The sequence below is a fragment of the Balaenoptera ricei genome, chromosome 16 (genome assembly GCF_028023285.1).
Source record: "Balaenoptera ricei isolate mBalRic1 chromosome 16, mBalRic1.hap2, whole genome shotgun sequence".
NCBI classification, from domain to species: Eukaryota; Metazoa; Chordata; class Mammalia; order Artiodactyla; family Balaenopteridae; genus Balaenoptera; species Balaenoptera ricei.
The window spans coordinates 33,765,116-33,788,258 of NC_082654.1; positions in this window are offsets into that span (position 1 = coordinate 33,765,116).

The window sequence follows — 23,143 nt, forward strand, 5'->3', positions numbered from 1 at the left end:
ACCAATTACCAACAGTGAAATTGAATCAGTGATTTAAAAAACAACTCCCGGGACTTCCCTGCTGGTGCAGTGGTTAAAAATCCACCTGCCAATGCAGGGGACATGGGTTTGATACCTCGTCTGTGAAGATCCCACATGCTGCAGAGCAGCTAAGCTCATGCGCCACAACTACTGAGCCTGTGCTCTAGAGCCCATGAGCCATAACTACTGAGCCTGCATGCCGCAACTACTGAAGGCTGCGTGCCCAGAGCCCATGCTCCGCAACAAGAGAAGCCACCACAATGAAAAGCCTGCACACCGCAATGAAAAGCAGCCCCCGCTCACTGCAACTAGAGAAAGCCCACATGCAGCAACAAAGACCCAACGCAGCCAAAAAATAAATTAATTAATTTTAAAAAAATTAAAAATAAAACTCCCAATAAACAAAAGTCCAAGAAAAGATGGCATCACAAGTGAATTCCAGGACTCCCCTGTTGGTCCAGTGGTAAAGAATCTGCCTTCCAATGCAGGGGACACAGATTTGATCCCTGGTCAGGGAACTAAGATCCCACATGCCATGGGGCAACTAAGCCCGCACGCCACAACTACTGAGCTTGTGCACCTCAATGAGAGAGCCCACGTGCCACAAACTACAGAGCCCATGCACTCTGGACCCCATGTGCCACAACTACAGAGCCCACGCGCCCTGGAGCCCACATACCACAACTAGAGAGAGAAAACCCACACTCCAAAACTAGAGAGAAGCCTGTGCACTGCAATGAAGAGCCCCCGTGCCTCAACGAAGATCCCATGTGCTGCTACTAAGACCTGATGCAGCCAAAAGATAAATAAAGAAAAAAGAATCAAGTGAATTCTACCAAACATTTAGAGAAGAGTTAACATCTATCCTTCTCAAACTATTCCAAAAATTGCAGAGGAAAGAACGCTTCTGAACTATTCTACTAAGCCACCATCACCCTAATACCAAAACCAGACAATGATATCACACACAAAAAATTACAGACCAATATCACTGATGAACATAGATGCAAAAATCCTCAACAAAATATTAGCAAACGGAATTCAACAATACATTAATAGGCTTGTACACCATGATCAAGTGGGATTTATCCCAGGGTTGCCAGGATAGGTCAATATCCACAAGTCAATCAGTGTGATACACCACATTAACAAATTGAAGAATAAAAATCATATGATCATCTCAATAGATGCAGAAAAAATCTTTTGAAAAACTTCGACATCAATTTATGATAAAATCTCAACAAGGTGGGTATAAAGGGAACATACCTCAACATAATAAAGATCATATATGATAAGCCCGCAGCTAATATACTCAACGGTGAAAAGCTGAAAGCATTTCCTCTAAGATCAGGAACAAGATAAGGATGCCCACTCTCACCACTTTTAATCAACACAGTATTGGAAATCCTAGCCACAGCAATCAGGCAAGAAAAATTCATATTGGAAAAGAAGGAATAAAACTGTCAGCATTTACCAATTACATTCTACTATACATCAAAATCCTAAATAGGGCACTAAAAAACTACTAGAGCTCATCAATGAATTCGGTAAAGTTGCAGGATGCAAAATTAATATAAAGAAATCTATTGAATTTCTATACACTAACAGTGAATTATCACAAAGAGAAATTAAGAGAATGACCCCATTTACCATCACATTAAAAAGAATGAAATACCTAGGGATAAATCTAACTAAGTAGGTAAAAGACCAGTATTCAGAAAATTATAAGACACTGATGAAAGAAATTGAGGATGACAGAAACAGATGGAAAGATACACTGTGTTCATGGATTGGAAGAATTTATATTGTTGAAATGACCACATGACCTAAGGCAATCTACCAGTTCAATGCAATCTCTATCAAAATATCAATGGCATTTTTCACAGAGCTAGAACAAATAATTTTAAAATTTGTATGGAACCGCAAAAGACCCTGAAGCAACAGCAAAAGCAATCTTGAGAAAGAAGAACAAAGCTAGAGATATCATGGTTCCTGACTTAAGACTATACTACAAAACTACAGTAATCAAAACGGCATGATACTGGCACAAAAACAGACAAATAAATCAATGAAACAGAATAGAGAGCCCAGAAATAAACCTATGCATTTATGGTCAATTAATCTATGACAAAGGTGGCAAGAATATATAATGGAGAAAAGACAGTCTCTTCAATAGTGGTGCTCAGAAAACTGGACAGTTACGTGTAAAAGAATGAAATTGGAACATTTTCTCATGCCATATACAAAAATAAACTCAAAATGGATTAAAGACCTAAATGTAAGACCAAAACCCATAAAACTCCTAGAAGAAAACATAGGCAGAACACTCTTTGACTTAAATCATAGCAATATATTTTTGGATCCGTCTCCTAAGGCAAAGGAAACAAAAGAAAAAATAAACAAATGGGATCTAATTAAACTTAAATCTTTTGCACAGCAAAGGAAACCATCAACAAAACAGAAAGAAAGAAAAAAAACCCTACTGAATGGGAGAAAATATTGGTAAATGATATGACTGACAAGGGGTTAATATCCAAAATACATAAATAGCTCATACAACTCAATTAAAAAAAAACAAAAAACAAAAAATGCAACCCCATTAAAAATTGGAGAGGACACCTGAATAGGCATTTCTTCTTTCTCTCCTGAGAAAGACTCTTATGCTTTGCTCTATGCCAGCATCTAAATGCCTATAACTTAAAGCTGGGGCATTTGCAGGACTTACCTCATTTGTTTCCCTCCTTCAGAGATTACAGTCCTGTGAAGCCTGTTGTTCATTATCTAAAGTATATGTTTTGAATATTTTGTCCATATTTATCGATATTTTATTTATGGCAGGGTGTAATATCAATTAGTTTATCACAGATTGCAGTCGAAGTCCTCTATCCTCAGAGTTTTGATCTAATAACATGAAGGTCTGTTTGGTGATAGTTGTACTGAAAGCTTAGAAATTGAGATAGTCTTATCAAGCTGCAAGGCCACTTTGGGTTTGGTTCCATGCAGATATACAGTTACCAGCAACCCCTTGAGTCTTCAGCCAATAAACCAACCAAGTCTCTCACACCTTCTGAAATCCATCAACTTCTTCCTTTCACTATCCTTTCTTATTGGTTGTTTAGTGTAGGTTCAACTACTTGCTTAATGCCATGTTCTTACTTGTGGAGACTCTTTTTTAATGTTATTAGTTATCATAATTATTTTTGTTAAGTAATATTTTATTGAAGTATAACAATCATACAGAAAAAAATGCACAAATCATAAGTGTACAGCTCAAAGAATGATCACAGATCTAATGTGCCCATGGAATAATACCCAAATCAAGAAATATAACCAGTTTTCCAAAAGTCTCCCTTGTGCCTCCTCCCCATCAGTACACCCCTTCCAAATATAACTAATATCCAGACTTTTAAAACTATCCATTAGTTTTGCTTGCTTTTAAACTTCGTATGATTGTAATTATACTGTATGCACTTGTTTCTGTGTGGCTTCTCACTCAATATCATGTTTGTGAAATTTATCCTTCTTAGTGTATAGTGTTAGTTTTAGTTTGTTCATTCTGTATGACATTATATTTTTTGAATATATCATGCATAATTATCAATATTGACTATTATAAGGGACACTGCCATATTTAGAACTATAGTAACTCTTGCCCATTTAACATATTTCCTTTGCAAAACCCTGGAGAGATTACGGGACCCTAGTTTCAAAAAGTGTTATCATACTTTGTTTATACTGAACTTTAAAACTCAAATTCATATTAATTCACAAATATCTATCAGTTGTGAACTATCTGCCAGTACCAGGCTAGACACCAGGGGACCTTTGAGGATTTCACCATCTAGTGAGAAGAAGTAGACATATAAATAGATAAGCACAATATACTGTAGTAACATGTTAGAGAGAGCCATAATTATGACTTAGTTAAAATTACTTTAAATGATATATATTTTTTAAACATTCAATTTTCACAAAAGACTTCAGCCTGTATTAGTGGACCAATGTTCTGGAATTCCCAGAGGTGTCTTTACATTTAATTTAGACAGATTTAGAAAGATTAAAGAGAGTCATTCTTTTCAAAGGGTCTCAGTGTTCAGTCAGTTGAGATGATCCTGTTATGCATCAAAGCCAATGTCATTCCCATAGGCTTTCCTTCCTCTGTGTTCTCCTTAAATGACCTCAGCCCTTTTCATTTCTCACTTATGTCCTCTCTCAACCAGCTCATCTATCCCCTGGCTTTAATTACCACTTGTATCTGTCCATGACCCCTAAATCTTTAACCCTACTCCAGTCCTCTCTCTGAGCCCATATTTAACTACCCTGGTATTTAACTACCTTTCAGGTACCTCCATTGGCATATCAGTTCAACAGGTTCCTATCTTCATGGTTCTCCTCTACCTCTCTTTCCCATTCCAGTGGAGCCACAGTTATTCACTCAGTCTGGGAGCCATTTGAGACTCTTTCTCCTGCTTTACCCTCCACATCCAATCAATCAGTAATGCTTGTTAATTATACCTTGTACTATATCTTGAATTTGTCCACTATCTTTATTCCCATGGCCACTATGCTGATTTAAGCTCTTGCCATCTCTTTCTGGATTATTGCATTGCCTCCTCCCAGATCATCCTGACTTCAGTCTTGTTCTTCATACTAATCCATCTTCCATGCAATAATTTAGAATGCAAATCTTATCATATTACTTCCTAGAGTAAAAATCGTCAGTGAGACTCTATTACCCATAGTAGAGCTTCCTAAAAGATGTGTGCTGCAATGAATTAAGATATGCCAAGTGTGGCTAACATTGGTCCAGGTGTGTGGCCAGCCAACCACAAGCAGCCTCAGTCTTTTGCCCTGGTGTCCATATGTGTATTCATTTTCCATGTATGTCACGAGTGGAATGGTGAGGAAGGACTGGCTACAACTTTAGGTTCAAACTACAGACACTTGCTAAGTTCTCCAGTCTCAAATCCAGCACTCACCACCTCACATCTTACTATCTAATCAGTGCCATTTCCTGCCACATGCCAAGCTGTTTCATGCCTATATCATTGCACAGAGGGTAAGTTCATCCATCAACTTGGGATGAACCTCTCCCTCTCTCTAGCTGGCAAATGTCTACACATCTTTTAAACTGTAATTCAGGCTTCTTCTTGGGTAGCCTTCTCTGAGTTTCCAGGATGGAATTGGCCATTTCAGCCTTTGTGCTTCCACTCTAACTCCTAATCTACCCTATTATGGGATCATCACACTGAAGAGCATCTTTTGGTTAATATGTTTATCTCCCTTGCTAGTCTGAGGCTTTTCACCTTTGCTTCCCTAGTGCTTGGCATGAAGGAGGCCTAAGAAAAGATTAGGTGAACCAAATGCAATGTAATAATTTACATCAGTCAGGATGGGCTAGGTTATGATGCTACAACAAATGACTTAACACAGTAAAGTTTAGTTTCCAGTCATGCTGTAATCATTCAGATTGATGGATGTTCCATATGTAAACTCCTATGTGTGTATAGTATATAAATATATATAACATATATATTTAAATTATAATATAATGCACATAATATAAAATTTAGCATTTTAACCAAAGTGCACAATTCAGTGGCATTAAATGTATTCACAATGTTGTGAAACCATCACTACTATCTAATTCCAGAAATTTTCATCACCCCAAATGGAAATCCCACATCCATTTAGCAGTCACTCTCCATTCCCTACCCCCTCAACTCCCACTGCAGCACCTTGCAATCACAATCTACTTTCTTCATTTGCCTATTTTCTGTGTATTTCATATAACTGGAATCATATAATATGTGGCCTTTTGTGTCTGGTTTCTTTCATTTAGCATGTTCTCAATTTTCACTTATGTTGTAGCATATATCAGTGCTTCATTCCTATTTATGGCTGAATAACATCCCATTATTGTGTATACCACATTTTGTTTATCCTTCATCAATTGTGGACACTTGGGTTGTCTCTAGCTTTGGCAATTGTAAGTATAGCTGCTATGAACATTCATGTACAAGTTTTGTTTAAACACCTGTTTTCAATTCTTTGGGGTCTATACCTAGGAGCAGAATTGCTGGGTCATATGGAAATTCTACGTTCAGTTTATTGGGAAACTGTTTTCCATACCATTTACACCATTTTACATTTTTTTCCCAACAATATTTGAGGGTTCCAATTTTTCTACATTTTCATAAACCTTTGTTATTTTCCATTATTATTATTGTTGTTGTTGTTGTTATTATCACTGCCTTACATTGTCTTAACACATTCGCATCACTCTGCTCATAGTTCATTGGCCAAAGCAAGTCACATGATCATACCTAGTTTCAAGACGGGGTGGGAGGTGCAGTCCTACCATGTGCCAGACACAGGAACACTGGGTGTTTGTGAATATCTCTAATGATGTCACAGAGCTAATATCAAGGGAAATGAGAGATTAGCTCAAAACAGACCCATCATCTCTCTGCAAGTTCATGTGCACAAATCAGGCCAGTAACTCTTACTTAAATATTATAAAGTTTCCAGAAAGAAGATGAACAGAGAATTGCTGAGAGTGGTGTAGATGTGAGTTAAAAGAAGAGGAGGGGAGAATAAAGGCCAGAAGGAAAGAAGAACAGAAACAAATAAAAAATTTCTAAAGAAGAATTCCTAATTCTGTTAATTAATTATAAATACATTTTGTTTCTTTGGAAAAAAAATAGACCTCTTCTTTTTAGTACAATATAGTGTAGCAAAATACCACCCAAACTCTGGTAATTTAACTTTCGTACTGGAGTTGATTCAACTCTCAGCAGCTTTACAAGTAACTGCTGCAGTACATTTTGTTAGGTAAAATAACAAAACAATCATTTTCTGATGAAGCTACAAAATCAGCCTGAAAAATGTAGAAATAAAAATCCGCATGGAAGGATTTTCCTGAAAAGGAGCACTTCATGTCAGCCAGCTTCTCCTGTCACCCAGCAACCGCTCCTTTGGAGTTCCCTCTAATGGGGTAATTTCAGCCGGCAGCTGGTGCAAACTTGAAATGATCCAGTTTGTTTTCCTGCTCCCTGATGTGTAGAGGTCATTGCTGATTATAATGTGGTTGCTATTCAGTATTATCTAGAGTGTGATAACATGGCAGAATTGCCTCGAAATGCTCTTTTTTTTAATCTTCACATTGACTCTACATATACAGTTGGGTCACACTAGATGCACATTTCAAAGCCTAAGGATATTTACATTTTAAAAATAAGAATGACCAGCATGGGTGGTGGGGGGTGGGGGGAATAAGCATTGCACTTTGTCTAGTTTGTAGCTGTTCAATCAATAAATAAACATTCATTATTCAAACTGCCTGGGTTTGAATCTCAGCTCCACCACTAACAGTGTGTCCTTAGGCATGCTTATTAACCTCTCTAGGATGTACTTGAATCATCTCTAAAATGGGGCTAATAGTAATATTTACCACATAGACATGTGAAGATTAAATGAGCTCAAACATGTAAAGTGCTTAGAAAGATGTCTGGTACACAGTAGCCCTGTGTAAGCAAAAGGCTTTGATTGTTTTGGGATCCTGTCCCATCTTGACAAATCACTTTTATTCTTCCACCCCTCCCTGACTGGGTTAGGCACCCCTACCATGTGTCTCTCTGGCATGCGGTACTTCCTGATGGTTAAACAGCAATAAAACGGTATTATAATTTAATTTTGTGTTTAATTACCTGTGTCCCCCAATAGCCGGAAGCTCTAGGTAGGTAGACATCTGGTCCATATCTCGCACCACTGCATCCCCATGCGTTGGATGACTTACCTGTTGTGCTTTGAGCAAGGTAGTGTGAGGATACAAAAGTTGCCAGCCTAACCTACTGGGGAACAAGGAGAGAGCAACAGCTGGCTGAGATTTACCAGGACTTTGCAGGGACTCAGAAGAAAACTGCCAAGTCCCAGGCATGCATTTTGAGCAGGAAATAATCTTAATTTGAGGCTTTGTAACATTGCTGCTTGGGCACGAAGCAGCTACCAACTGGCTCACTGGAAAACAAAGGCACACAATTCATTATCTTGTCTTTGAACCCTTTCTTGCAAGTAATGGGATTCACTTGAATTAGCTTCAGAAAGCCCTGGTGGGGGAGGAGGGAATATATGTAAGGATATACTTGGTGTGTCTCAGAACCCAGGGGCAGGAATGCATCTGAGTCCCCTGCAGGACTCCCATCAGGCGCTAAGGCACCCTCTGATCCCTCTCTCTTTCTGGAGCTAGATGGTTCCTCAACACTGGATCTCCCTGCCCACCTGCTTCTTCTCTTTCTTCACGTCTCTGTTCAGCTCCTGTGGTTATGTGCCCCTCAGTTCCAGCTGCACCCTGAGAATAACTAGCAGCTCCTTAGCTGCCAAACTTAATTTTCAAGGGAGAATATGATTGGTTCAAATTGAGCCAGATGTCTCCCTGTATCTGATTTATAGTTGCCCAGGATCATCTATCACAAATAAAGTTGCCAGGAGTCTACTTTCATGGTTGAGCAGTTCACTGTGAACCGGTTCACTGAGAAATGGGCAGATACTCCAGTAGGCTTCTGGTATTGAGTGTCAAAGTACAGCAGAGGATGGTGGGGTGAAGGAAGTCGAATGCCTAGCTTCTGTTTGCTGGCATCTGCTAGGAAGTCCTCATTCTCACCTGGTCTTTAGTTGTTAATCCACACGGGTCCCAGTCACCATTCCCCCTTGGATCTGGGGCTCTCTCAGCTCAGGGTGCCTTCTTAGGAGCACACGGCTCCTGATTTTCAACATGATGCCAGGCCCACATGAACCCCGTGGCATGGCTGCTGCCCTTTACTATGCCTGGGTTGTATTCAGAGGAATCACTTACTGTCCCCATACATAGCTGGGCATAGACGACCTCAGGGAACATTTCTTGGGCCCACTCGCCCACACCACGACAGCCATTTTTAGTCTGAGGTCTTGCCTCCAGTAGCCCCTGAGCTCAGAACCCCAATCTTATTTAGAGTTTCTGCTGTTTTGCCCCATCAGGGCTCTACTGAAGAGAGGCAGCTTAGGTCCCCTCCACATTTAGAACTTCAAAACCTCTCTGGGATCTCGGTCCTTCCCCTCCTCCATGCCCAAGCAGCCCATGGGAGAAGCAGGGTAAATGTTACTCTCTTAGAACCAAGTAGAACCAAACCTACTCCCTAGCCAAAGCCAGAGAAACTTTCTCTAATCTGGGGATGGCATGTAGAGGAGGGGGTGGGATGGGAGAAAGGGGGAAAGAGAAATAAACAAGAAAGAAATGTAGGAATGGACAAAACAAAGTTTTAAATGGCTTTCTATGCCTTTATGGCAAGATTATAGAAAGGTCCACTTAATAAATCCTTTACCCACTTAGAAAAATGGGTAAAGTGGTCACTGGGCGTCAACAAGAGTTTACTAGTTAAGTTAACCTTATTCTTTTTTGATGATTTACAAAGCTGCAAGATCAAGGCAGTGCTGGAGGCAGCGTTTGCAGATTTCAGCAAGGCAGGTGGGAAAGCAGTGGTCACTGGGAGCCGGTAAGAATCCTTAGCGTTAATAGGTACGTTTATGTACATTTCATTTAATCCTAAAAATAACTCAATGAGTGGAAGAAAAATATATACCAAATGTCAATTATCTAGTGCTGTGTGATACACAGCTCCATAACTTAGTAGCTTTAAAACAACAACCATTTTATTTATTTGCAATGTGGACCGGGCTTAGTGGGGAAAGCTTATCAGCTGGGTCTGGAACATCCACTTCCAAGATGGCTCACTCACATGGTTGGCAAGTTTGTGCTGGCTGTCAGCTGGGAGCCTCAGTTCTTGCTGTCAGCTGGAATGATGGTTAATTTTATGTGTCAACATGACTGGGCTCAGGAATGCTCAGATAGCTGGTAAAATATTATTTCTGGCTGTGTCTGTGAGGGTGTTCCTGGAAAAGATTAGCATTTTAATTGGTAGACTGAGTAAAGATCAGCCCTCACCAATGTGGGTGGGCATGACACAATCCACTGAAGGCCTGAACAGAACAAAAAGGCAGAGGAAATGTAAGTTTGCTGTCTATGTTTGATCTGGGACATCCACCTCCTGCCCTTGGATATTGGCACTCCTGGTTCTTGGGGCTCCAAACTCAGACTGGAATTTATAATATTGGCTCCCCTAGTTCTCAAGCCTTTGGGCGTGAACGGGCACAAAACCGTCAGCTTTCCTGGGCCTGCAGCTTACAGATGGCAGATCATGGGACTTCTGAGCCTCCCTAGTCATGTGGGCCAATCCCTTATAATAAATCTCTCTATATTTGTATAACCTGTTGGTTCTGTTTCTGTGGAGAGCCCTGGCTAATACAGCTAGGTTCCTCAGTTCTCCTCCATATAGTTCTTCCACATGGTTAGCTTCATAGCACGATAGTCTCAGGGTAGTTGGACTTGTTATACAATGGCCGGTTTCCAAGAGTGCAATAGCTGTAATCTTAAGGCTTAGGCCCAGAACTTGCACAATGTCATTTTTACCATAATTTATTGGTTAAAGTAAGGCAGAGGGTCAGCACAGATTCAAGGAGAGAGAACACACAAGGTATGAATACTGGGAGGCACAGTTCATTTCAGGTTACTAAAGTACCACAATGGGCTTGGGATTTAATGGCTCACATTAATGTCAGGTCCGAGAAGTGTAGCTGACTCAGGAATGTCAGTAACAAGGCACTCAAATGAGGTCAACGGGAATATGCTTCTCTTTGCTTCTCACCCATGTTCCATCTGTGTCAACACCCATCTCAGGCAGACTCCTTGCTACTGGTGGCAAGATAGCCACAGTATTTCCGGCTTTCAAGGATCCATGGAGAATGGTGTATCCATCCATCCAGGCACCTATCCTGTGACTGGGCAGATGGAATATGCTGATTGGCTAGTCTGGGTCATGTGCTTATCTATGGCATAGCTGTTGATTAACTGCTTACCCAATGGTATTTCCCAGCTCTCTTCTCCACTGACTGAGAGTCTGAAAAAGCCAAATACTCAATTTCTCAGCTTCCTTTCCAGCTAGGGATGTCCATGTGATTGACTCTGGCCAACGAAGCAAAAGGGGAGGTGATCCTTCAGACTTCCAGGGAAGATTTTTATTGTGAGTTTAGCTATTCCATGATATTGCTGCCTTGGCATCTATTTTGTTTGGCTAAGCAGCCTGCGGGAGACTTAAACTAACACTAGCCCCCTCATGCAAGCTCCTACCCTAGATGATAGCCTGCAGAGTCACAAGTAAATGTCAGTTCCTGATATGACTTCCCCAGTAGCCTTTGTGATAAATAGTCTCTCCCACTTTCCAGGGCCTTGCCCTTGTGCCCCCGCCTTCCGCCTTAGATAAGACCCCTGTGGAACTTGTGAAAGCCCTGCTCTTTTGAATGGACCATTTCAGCCTTAGCCTGAGAACCCCAAAGCACTCCATCCACAGACCCTGATAAATGCATGTGCCCCGGGGTCCTACCTCTCGCTCTCTCTGCTTGCACCCTGCCTTGACTTCCCTGTGTGGCCCGTCAAAGAGTGCGGTGTACTTCCTCCGGTACCTGTGAGTAATAAACCTCTACTTCGATTCCTCTTGTGGTCTTTTGTTGAGCACCAGCTCACCATCCACCTTCCTGGAGGTCTACTTAATAAATATTAATTTAACAAAGTCATAACAATTTTCTTCCCCGATTAAAGAAGAAACTAGTCTTCCTATGTGTATAAACCACACCCCACCCAGCAACTTCCTACTTTGACATTAATGTGTGATAATGAAAAGGCTGGAGTGTGACAATGAGGAGAAGGCCAGGAGAATCTCAGAGATGCAGAGGCCTAGAGTCCGGCATTGTTCAGCTGATCCAGAAACCTTCCATACCTATACTGTAAACATCTCTATAGTTTAAAGTCACTTGTAATTGAGTTTTCCTTTGCATCATAATTAGACACCATTCCTAGGGCTGGGGAGGTGGTTTCAAGCTTCCTAAACCATATGGACTTGAGAGTGTAGGAAGGGTGGTTTCCCCAGAAGAAACTCTAGTACTGTTACCAGAAGAAGGAGGGGTAAGTAGGTGCTTGGCAGTGAAAAACGTCCATTTTAGCTCATAAATCCTGGATCTAGGAACAGGTCTCAGGTTAGTCTGTCCTCAGAGGCCCATGAAATCAGCTTGCTTTATGCTTGTATGTATGTATTTAAGGTATAATTGATTTACACTATTATATACATTTCAGGTGTACAGCATACTGAGTCACAATTTTTAAAGATTTTGCTCCACTTATAGTTATTAAAAAATATCGGCTATATTCCCTATGCTGTACAATATATCCTATTTATTTTATACACAGTAGTTTGTAACTCTTAATCCCTTACCCCTATCTTGCCCTCCCCCCATCCCTCTCCTGGAACCAGCATTACTATACTGATTTTGCACATGGAAGAAACTGAAGCTGAAGGAGATTGGGAGATTTTCTCCTTGTCACTCAAGTACCTAGTGGCAAATCTGGGATCAGTACCTGGTTCCTTGATTTTGATATTATTGCTCCGCTCCTTCCATGAAGTGGCACAAAGCAGTGGGAATAATTTATCACCTTGGATGAAAATTAAACTCCCAGAAGACTTTGACAGGATAGAACAATGTGCTAAATCAGCAGAAGGTGAGAGAAAAAGACAGAAATATTATTTGACCATAAAATCAACATGAATCAACTGGGCAATATGACAGTCAAAATAGTCAGTGTGAGGAATTGTCCATGAAAAAATAATCAGTCAATCTAAGAAAGAAATGGAGAATTTTATTCAAGCTGAATTTGAGGGTTATGACCCGAGAAGAGTGTCTCAGAATGCTCTGAGAACTGTTCTGTCCATTAGAAGTCAAGGCACAGTTGTATAAGTTTTTTTGCGTCAGAGGGCTGTACATCAAATGACGTATTATCGACAGTTTACGTAATCCAGATTTAAGTGTCATCATGGTGGGTCATGTGACCCCTTACAAGATCAAGAAGGAATGTTATCTTTTAAGGAGTTGTCTCATTGATGCTAGGAGGATGGTGCTCTTTATGGTTAAGCAGGTATTCCTGCCGATGGGGGAGGTTTGGTGGATGCATAATGCAGATGCACAATGCACAGTCCAGGGAGAGGGGCGGCCAAAGGGCAACGAAGAATTTTTTATGTTTAAATTTTTCTTGTCTTGCCATAAAATATGAATTTTATTTCACAGGATAGATGTACAACTATTATACTTTGATTACTACATTAACTGTCTATAGCGGCATAGCCAATTATGTTCCAAGTGTAGCAGCTTAAAACAAGTATTCATTATCTCAGTTTCTGTAGGTCAGGAATTTAGGACTGGTTTGCTGGGTGTTTCTGGCACAGGGTCTCTCACAAGGTTGCAACAAAACTTTTGGCTGGGCTGTGGTCATTTGAAGGCTTGCTTGAGGCTGGAGGATCCCCTTCTATGACTGAACACTTGGCTGTTGTCTGGAGGCCTCAGTTCCTCACCATAGGCTTTAAATATATATATATATATATATATATATATATATAGTTATTATTTTTGGCTGCATTGGGTCTTTGTTACTGCACGTGGGCTTTCTCTAGTTGCGTCAAGTGGGGGCTACTCTTCGTTGCGGTGCATGGGCTCTAGGCACACAGGCTTCAGTAGTTGTGGTACGCAGGCTCAGTAGTTGTGGCTCGCAGGCTCTAGAGCGCAGGTTCAGTAGTTGTGGCACACGGGCTTAGTTGCTCCGAGGCAAGTGGGATCTTCCCGGGCGAGGGCTCGAACCCATGTCCCCTGCATTGGCAGGCGGATTCTTAATCCCTGCACCACCAGGGAAGTTCCACCATAGACTTTTTTAACAGGGCTTTTGGGGTTTCCTCATGACATGGAAGCTGGATTTTCCCAGAGCGAGTGACCCAAGAAAGAGCAAGCAGGGGGACTTCCCTGGTGGCGCAGTGGTTAAGAATCCGCCTGCCAATGCAGGCGACACGGGTTCAAGCCCAATATATATATATAGAGAGAGAGAGAGAGAGAGAAGCCACCACAATGAGAAACCCGCGCATTGCAAGGAAGAGTAGCGCCCCCTCACCACAACTAAAGAAAGCCCGCGCACAGCAACAAAGACCCAAAGCAGCCATAATTAATTAATTAATTTAAAAAAAAAAAAGAAAGAGCAAGCAGGAAACTTCAGTGCCTTTTATGAGTTAGTTTCTGGAGCAGCATTCTGTTACTTTTACTTTTTTTTTTCTTTTCATTAGAAGCAAGTCACAAGTGCAGCTCATACTCAAGGCGAGGGTTTCACCTTCTGAAGACAGTGGCAAAGAATTTGTGGACATATTTAATCCACCCTCCATTACCATTGGCATTACCATTGGCACCCTCCATTACCATTACCATACATGAAGCAGCTTATATGATTCTGGGCACTGAAATTTAAGAGAAACATATAACCCTGTAGTTTTTCTTGATAACACCTATCATTGTTGTCATCTTTTTGTGTGACTATGTACACAATATTTTTCTCTCCTCCTAGATTAAGTTTCCTTAGGACAGGAATGTAACCTGTTTTTCTCATCACCTTATTCTCAAGGTCTAGTTTATGGCTTGACACAAAGCAAGTGCACAATAAACATTTGTTGAATGTTGAAAGAGTTCACTGGACAAAGGTCCAAGGGCACTCTTCATGCCACATGAGCAATAGCTGGAGTAAATTGAGACTTAGCCTGAGAGGAAAAGGCTCACTGGGGAACATGAGAGCTCTCTTTGATCCTGCAAAGTAGAAGAGATTCATTATGGATACCACCAAGGGAGAGAGTTGCAATTAACTGGTGGAAGCTCCAAGGTAACAGATTTTTATCTGACTGTAAGGAACAACTTTGTAACAACCAGAAATATTTTACAATGGCTAGAGGGCTTAAGGAGGGACTAAATTGAGTGCCTGCTGAAAGATCACTTGTTGGGAATATTACAAAAACAATGAATATATTAGAGAGGGTGTGGGATCAGATGACTTCTATGGAAATCCGAGATTATGTGATCTGTGATCTCAGGTTTATGCTAGTTTACCTAATTTTAAATGTCAAAACAAGCAAACAATACACTATCTGCCTGTCCCCTGTGGTAAACATCAGTTGCTTTATTTATCTAGCATGTACTCCCATTTCTTTTTGAAAATGTATCCTCCCTTTGTTTTGAGGGGCTGCTCTACCCGCCAACCTTGTGATTTTAATGGGCACTGCTAAGCGGAGTACTCTGACTCTTGCCTCCAGCTAAAGTAGGCATGTGACCCCACAGATCCATCAGAGTGTTACAGGGACTTTTCTATTGGAACTGTCATCTCTGGTGTGAGAGTGGGGAGGATGTGAGCCTGGGAAATGATGGCAGATGTATTGCAGCTTCATGAATGACATGAACCCAGAAGGGAGAAACAGAGATGCAGACGGAGAATGAGATGAACTTCTAGTTCCTGCTGCCAAATGTTTTTGAGTCTCCCTGTCACACCTGCTTTTTCGGCAGTTTGGTTTCATGAACCAATAAAGTCTCTATTTTTGTCCAGAGACGTTCAAATTGCATTTCTGTCACTTGCAATCAAAATCCTGAGCAGCTGCTTCTTCTCTCCTGACTTCTCTATTTCTGTTAATGATACTGTTCATTATCAAGCTGTGAAACCCCCAAGACTTCTTTTCCTTGCCTCTGAGAGTCTTGCCAGTACCACGTGCTGTGAATTCATCCTTCACCAAGTCATGAAGTTGAATGCCTGAAAACACTGCTTGGGACAGTAACTTGCTCCAAAACCTCCAAGAATATATACCTTATTCAAATTCTGCTCAGACTGTGGAGTGATAAAATGAAAGTTTTTACGGGATGTCATCAAACTCTTTGCTAATTTTTTCTAATATATAGTTTCCTCTCCCTTGAATGTCCTACCTACTTCTCGCATGAATCTCACCCCGCCTTCCAAGTTGAGGTTGAATCCCACCTTCTCTGTGAGGCTTTCCTGAGCATCCACCCCAGGTCAAAATAATCTCTCCTCCTTCTGGACTTTTGGAATATTTTGTCTCCTCCAGTCATTTGTCAATTTAATTATATACCAATCTCCTATTATTGCCTTTTGTCTTTATGTCCTATTTCTCCAATTACACTAAGATCTCTGAATATGAGAGTGGTGCCTTATGCACCCTTGCATCCCTACAATTGTTGGTGTAGAACTACCTTGTACAAAATAAGTTTATTCATTCATTTATCAAATATTTATTTGGGTATCTGCGATGTGTCAGGCACTATTCTCAGCTCTGGAGATATAACTGCAAATAAAACAGTTGGAAAAATTATATGTCTATCATCAAAAAGAACACAAATAACAAATGTTGCTGAGGATGTGAAGGAAAGGGAACCCTCGTGCACTGTTGGTGGGAATGTAAATTGGTGCAGCCACTGTGGAGAACAGTGTGGAGGTTTCTCAAAAACCTAAAATTAGAACTACCATATAACCCAGCAAATCCACTCCTGGGTATATATTCAAAGAAAAGGAAAACACTAATTTGAAAAGATACATGCACCCCAATGTTCATAGCAGCATTATTTACAACCACCAAGATATGGAAGCAACCTAAGTGTCCATCAACAGATGAATGGATAAAGAAGATGTGATAGGACTTCCCTGGTGGTGCAGTGGTTAAGAATCCATCTGCCAATGCAGGGGACACAGGTTTGATCCCTGGTCCAGGAAGATCCCACATGCCGCAGTGCATCTAAGCCCATGTACCATAACTACTGATCCTGCGTGCCACAACCACTGAAGCCAACATGCCTAGAGCCCGTGCTCTGCAACAAGAGAAGCCACCTCAATGAGAAGCCAGCACACCAAAGCGAAGAGTAGCCCCCCCTTACTGCAACTAGAGAAAGCCCACGCAGCAACAAAGACCCAACACAGCCAAAAATAAATAAATTTATTAAAAAAATAAGATGTGATATATATAAACAATGGAATACTACTCAGCCATATAAAAGAATGAAATTTTGCCATTTGCAGCAGCACGGATGGACTTGGAGGGCATTATGCTAAATGAAATAAGTCAGACAGAGAAAGACAAATACTGTATGATATCACTTATATGGGGAATCTAAAAAATGCAACAAACTAGTAAATATAACAAAAAAGAAGCATATTCACAGGTATAGACAAAAAACTAGTGGTTACTAGTGAGGAGAGGGAAGGGGGAGGAGCAAGATAAGGATAAGGAATTAAGAGGTACAAACTACTATGTATAAACTAAATAAACTACAAGGATATATTGTACAACACAGGGAATATAGCCAATATTTTATAATAAATATAAAGGGAATAAAACCTTTAAAAATTGTGAATCACTATGTTGTACACCTGAAATTTATATATTGCACATCAGCTATACCTCAGTTAAAAAAAAAAAAATTCTACCCTTGGCGAGCTTGTATTTTAATAGAACACTAACAGAAAATAAGTTATCAAGGACAATTATATTAAAAAAATACAACTATGTTTATTAAGCCATAATGGAAAATTATATATGACACGGAGTATGTTAAACAGTGCTAAGTGTTGTTGACAAACAGAACAGAGATTGAATTGTGTGGTGGAGAATGTTACAAGTGCCCCCAAAATGTGTATTGATTGATTTCTCCCCTCAGATATGTATTTAAATTATTTTTACCAACTTTGCAAATCTGTTTGATGAGGTCACACTTCCCTTACCATAACACCTGTGGAATCTGGACGCTGTTCATTTTCAAATATTTCCTCTATTCGTTTTTCAATTATTTTTTAAAGCTGTAATTAATCATTTCTTTAACCTTTTGTAAATGCATTCTTAAAGTTAGCCCTAAGATCTCTAAGAGCAGGGGTTGCAAACCTGAATGCTCCCAGGGCCAGGCTGAGCAAGGGGAACAAGGAGTGGGAGCCTTATTTTGTGGCCAGGCAAGATTTCAGGCCCAGTGTTGCCAGATGTTTCAAGTGAAACCAGAAATCAGATGCTGAAATCTGCCAACTAATCACATTAAAAAAATACATTGTGCAGGCCAAACAGGACAGCTCTCTCTGAGTCTGGCCTACTGGCTTCCTATTTGTAACTTTTGACATGGGGAATATTGCCTACCCTCACCACTTCTACATTGATCATTCCTGCTTTGGGGGGACACTGGCCTTAATCAAAGGCTAGATTTCATAATATTATTGTGCATGACTCTGGCATTAACTGTCAGTAACTCATGTGGGGACATACTGGCTGTAATAACTTAGAGCCAGTGTTTTCTATTAACACATTTCATATTCCTCAGTCCAAGTTTCCTTCTCATGGGATTAAAGAGTCAGAACGGAGCTTGCAGAAGCAGGGCTGAGGATTGGGGTTGGGGGTGGTGGTGTCCCCTCTTTCAGCCCCTCACCCTTCTTTCCTTGCAGATGTTCGTTCAGGCTCATCCTGAGCTTTGCCACAGGTAGGCAGCGCACTGTCCACCAACAATGGGTGGACATAACACATCAACACAGGCCACTTGCAATTCACACGCAGTGATCCTGACCTTGTTCTTCTCAACAGCACAAAATAAGTCTACTCAGTCAAAATCGTAAGGACAAAAAAGTAGAATGTGGTTGCCAGGGGCTGGAGGGAGTGAGGAATGAGGAGTTACCATTTAATGAGTGCACAGTTTTGGTTTGGGAAGATACAGTTCTACAGATGGATAGTGCTGATAATTGCACAACAATGTGAATGTCCTTATTGCCACAGAACTGTACACTTAAAAATGGTTAAAATTATAAATTTTATATTATGTATACTTTACCACGATAAAAACAAATGGCTTTTACGAACAAGCAAAATAGACTCCTATCCATGTGTCGGTATTTCAGAGTTCATAACATTTATTTTATTTAAGACCCAGCCTATTACGCTGCTAATACTGCTAAAATAAAATTAGTCTACTCTCTTTTTCACATGCCATGATGATCTGCAAATGATTGACAAGCAATGCGATACTAGACCTGGGAAAGTAGTTTGGAGTGGTGCCGTGTTCCAGATGCAAGCCAGGAAAACAGGGAAATGAGAAGCATGGACTAGAGGAAGGAGAAAAGAGGAAAGAAGTAAAATTGCTAAGAATGGGAGGTGGTAGGAGAATTTAGCCCAGACAGAGGAAGGAGGAGGCACATAAGAGTTATACTGGGGCAAACTTCTTAGATGTAAAGGATGCAAGATAGAGGGAGAGGATAGAGAAGCTGGACTTATTAGGAAGACAGGACAAGGGCTGGGACTCAGATTAAGGAGGGCAACATTGGAGAGATACAACCATGAGAACTGCAACCATGGCAGGCTAGACTAGTGAAGGAAGCCTATAACTCTAATTCTCTCCTGCGTGCCTCATGGAGCCAAGATGTCCTCATTCTACAGCAAAGTTGCTGTGCATATGTTGGTGGAACATGCCATTATGGGCACCTGGGGTGCCAGAAAGATGTATGGGGACAAGGCTATAGGTTGAAATCTCAATAGAATAAGACCCCTTAAGAGAGTATACATAAAAGGATATTATAGGAGACTATGTAAATGTAAGGTGTTTGTCAGGGTTCTGGCAGGAAACAGATGGAATATAATAATTTGTCATGTCAGGGTTCAGAGAATCAACAAGGGACTATTGGTAGTAGAATGCCTTTACTACCCTTAAGCCTGAAGGAGCAAGGGAAGGAATGGTGTTAGTGGTTACCAGTAGGAGAGGGGCTGAAAGCATTTCCAACTCATATACTAAGCCTCAGTTTCCTAATTTTAAAAATAACAGTATTTATTTCAGACTATTACTGTAAAGAAAAAACAAAGTAACAATAAATAACATTTGTATAGCACTTGGGACATACCAGACATTGTTTTGAGCATTTTACATATATAAACTCTTTAAAACCTCACAAGAACTCTATGCTGTAGGCTCTATTGTTATCTACATTTTAGAGACAAGGAAAGAGAAATTAGGTTATTTGACTAAAGTCACAGAACTTGTAAATAGCAGAGCCAGTATTGGAATCCTGGTCGTCTAACTCCAGGGCCTGTCTACTTATAAAGCGCTTAGCACTGTAGCATCCGAAACTTCTCAGCAATAATGTTGATGATTAGGTGCCACAGCAATGCCCAGAAAAGGATGCAAGGCACATCTGTTTGGTGGCTTGGAGGGTGGTTCTTTTCCAAAGTCTAGTTTAAAAATGGAGGGACTTCCCTGGTGGTCCAGTGGGTAAGATTCCACGCTCCCAGTGCAGGGGGCCCAGGTTCGATCCCTTGTCGGGGAACTAGATCCCACATGCATGCTGCAACTAAGAGTCCTCATGCTGCAATGAAGACCCGGCACAGCCTAAATAAATAAATATTAAAAAAAAAAAAAAGGAAATGTGCACCTGGAACCCCAAATGAGAAACTGAAGGAGAGGAAGGGTTTACAATGGGTGAGCAGAAGTTCTGGGGTCAATCTGATGACATTTCAAAAGCCACCCCAAGATTCTATTCCTTAGGTCTGTTCTCATTCTTGGGTTTCTGTTTCCCAGTGGCTATACTTCCATCTCTCTGGAGCCAGGGTTTTTTCCCCCTTCTGTAAGGGAGCAGGACCCTATGGGGCCTGCCCGGACGAACCCCTGCTCCCATGTCCTGTGCTTTAGCTCATCTCTGAAGTACCTAGGTAACAGTATCTGATGCACATTTCCTGAGTTGTTTTACAGATGCTAAAACCACCACCAAATGATGACCATGAGCACGCAGCCCCCAGACCTACTGGAGCCTGAGGATTGGTCATGTGACACTGCCCTGTCACCTCACCACTCATCATCAACCAACCAGAGAATTGTCCGCGAGCTGATCACAAACCCTGTGGCTCCCCTCCCTCACCTGGCTTTTTTTTTTTTTTTTTTTAATTTATTTGTTTATTTATTTTTGGCTGTGTTGGGTCTTCGTTTCTGTGCGAGGGCTTTTCTCTAGTTGTGGCAAGCGGGGGCCACTCTTCATCGCGGTGCGCGGGCCTCTCACTGTCGCGGCCTCTCTTGTTGCGGAGCACAGGCTCCAGACGCGCAGGCTCAGCAGTTGTGGCTCACGGGCCCAGTTGCTCCGCGGCATGTGGGATCCTCCCAGACCAGGGCTCGAACCCGTGTCCCCTGTATTGGCAGGCAGATTCTCAGCCACTGCGCCACCAGGGAAGCCCTCACCTGGCTTTTTAAAATGCTTTCCTGAAACCAATCAGGGAGTTGGAGTGTTTTGAGGACTAGCTGCCCTGGACTCCTTGCTTGGTGCATGGCGCTTTCCTTCACCACAACCCGGTGTCAGTAGATTGGCTTTCCTGTGTGCAGGAGAGCAGACCCAAGTCTGGCTTGGTAACACTTCCTCCACCAAGCTTACCCCTTCAAGAACAGAGAACATTTCCTTTTTTTTTTTTTTTCCTTTGTCAAAACATTTCAAGCATTTAATATCAAATTTGGCCAGTAGGTGTCAGCATCTATCACAAAATGGGTGATTGCTTACGCCATCTTTACATTTAAACTCAAAGATTAATTTTTTTTTTTTTGTTTTATTTATTTTTGGCTGCATTGGGTCTTCATTGCTGCACGCGGGCTTTTCTCTAGTTGTGGCGAGTGGGGGCTACCCTTTGTTGCGGTGCGCAGGCTTCTCATTGTGGTGCCTTCTCTTGTTGTGGAGCACAGGCTCTAGGCACGTGGGTTCCAGTAGTTGTGGCACGCGGGCTCAGTAGTTGTGACTTGCGGGCTCTAGAGCACAAGCTCAGTAGTTGTGGCGCACGGGCTTAGTTGCTCTGCGCCATGTGGGTTCTTCCCAGACCAGGGCTTGAACCCGTGTCCCCTGCATTGGCAGGCAGATTCTTAACCACTGCACCACCAGAGAAGTCCCAAAGATTAAATTATGTAAAATCGATTTCCTACTTTATTAATGCTTAGAAGGCTGTAATTCCATTTCCAGACTTCCATTTTGCTGGATATATGTACAGAAATTACATTTTAAACGTTAAAAAATGTAGGGAAAAGTTTGAAGATAAAAGCTGCCTGCTTGATGAAAAGATTAAGAAAATAATTTTCATGTAAGAGCATCCATTCATTGGTCCATCAGCCATTTATTGACTACCGTAATCTGTAATAAAGAAGAAGCAAGAGTCTTGTAGCATAGGATCCTGCAAGCTATAGGATACTGAAGTTTCAAATGATGTATTTTGGCTACTGGTGCCCCTTTTGGTAGATGTTTGCCTTAGTTCTGGTGTTTGCTGCTGCCCCAATCTTTAAGTATTTTGCACAACATACCAAGTGTGCCCTATTTAAGAAAATGGAGCATATGAAAATCTGGATCATTGAACTAAAACATCCATTGAGCACCTATTTTCTGTTCCTTAATGACACCTTGGGCAGATCCCAAAGCTTCCTAGTCACACTCAGGTATTAAAAAGCCAAGCTGGGTCCAGCCCAATGAGAAGCTTCAGTTTCATATCCAACGCAATGCTCTGTCCCTCCTCCCCAGCTTGGGTATGACCAAGGGGGCTTGCAAGGGGTAGGGGACATGTCTACTGTAGGGGAGCAAAATACGCCATTCCAAAATGTGTCTCTTTGGCAAGCAGATTATTTAAAGCTGAAAACAATCAAGGCTCAAAAGACTAAAACAAACAAACAACAACAAAAAACCACCTTTGATCTTTCCCCTAACTGCCTAAAATAATTTAGATAGAGGACCTGTTCCAGGGAGGGAGCTATCACCATAGATCATTACAGTATGAACTAGGTATGAGATATTTATAGTATGAACTATGGTTGTAGATAGGGAGGAACGTAACAGTCTGTTAAAATTCCTCTCTATGTCCCACTGTCTCTGCATAGCCAAGCAAATTTTTTTTAATTAAATTTATTTTTCAAGCAAACATTTTTTTACTGAATATTTATTTTTACATCTTCATGTCAATTACCTTCCTCCCTTTGAAGTCCCAAACCACTTTTGTGTATCCCCTTTTGTCTTTAGCTGAATATGAGTGTTTCAGCCATTTTGGTGAGTTAGTTTTCCTGGGTCTCTCCCATGTATACATGTTATTAAACTTTTGTTTGATTATCTCCCGTTACTCTGTCTCATGTCAATCTAATTCTTAGACCA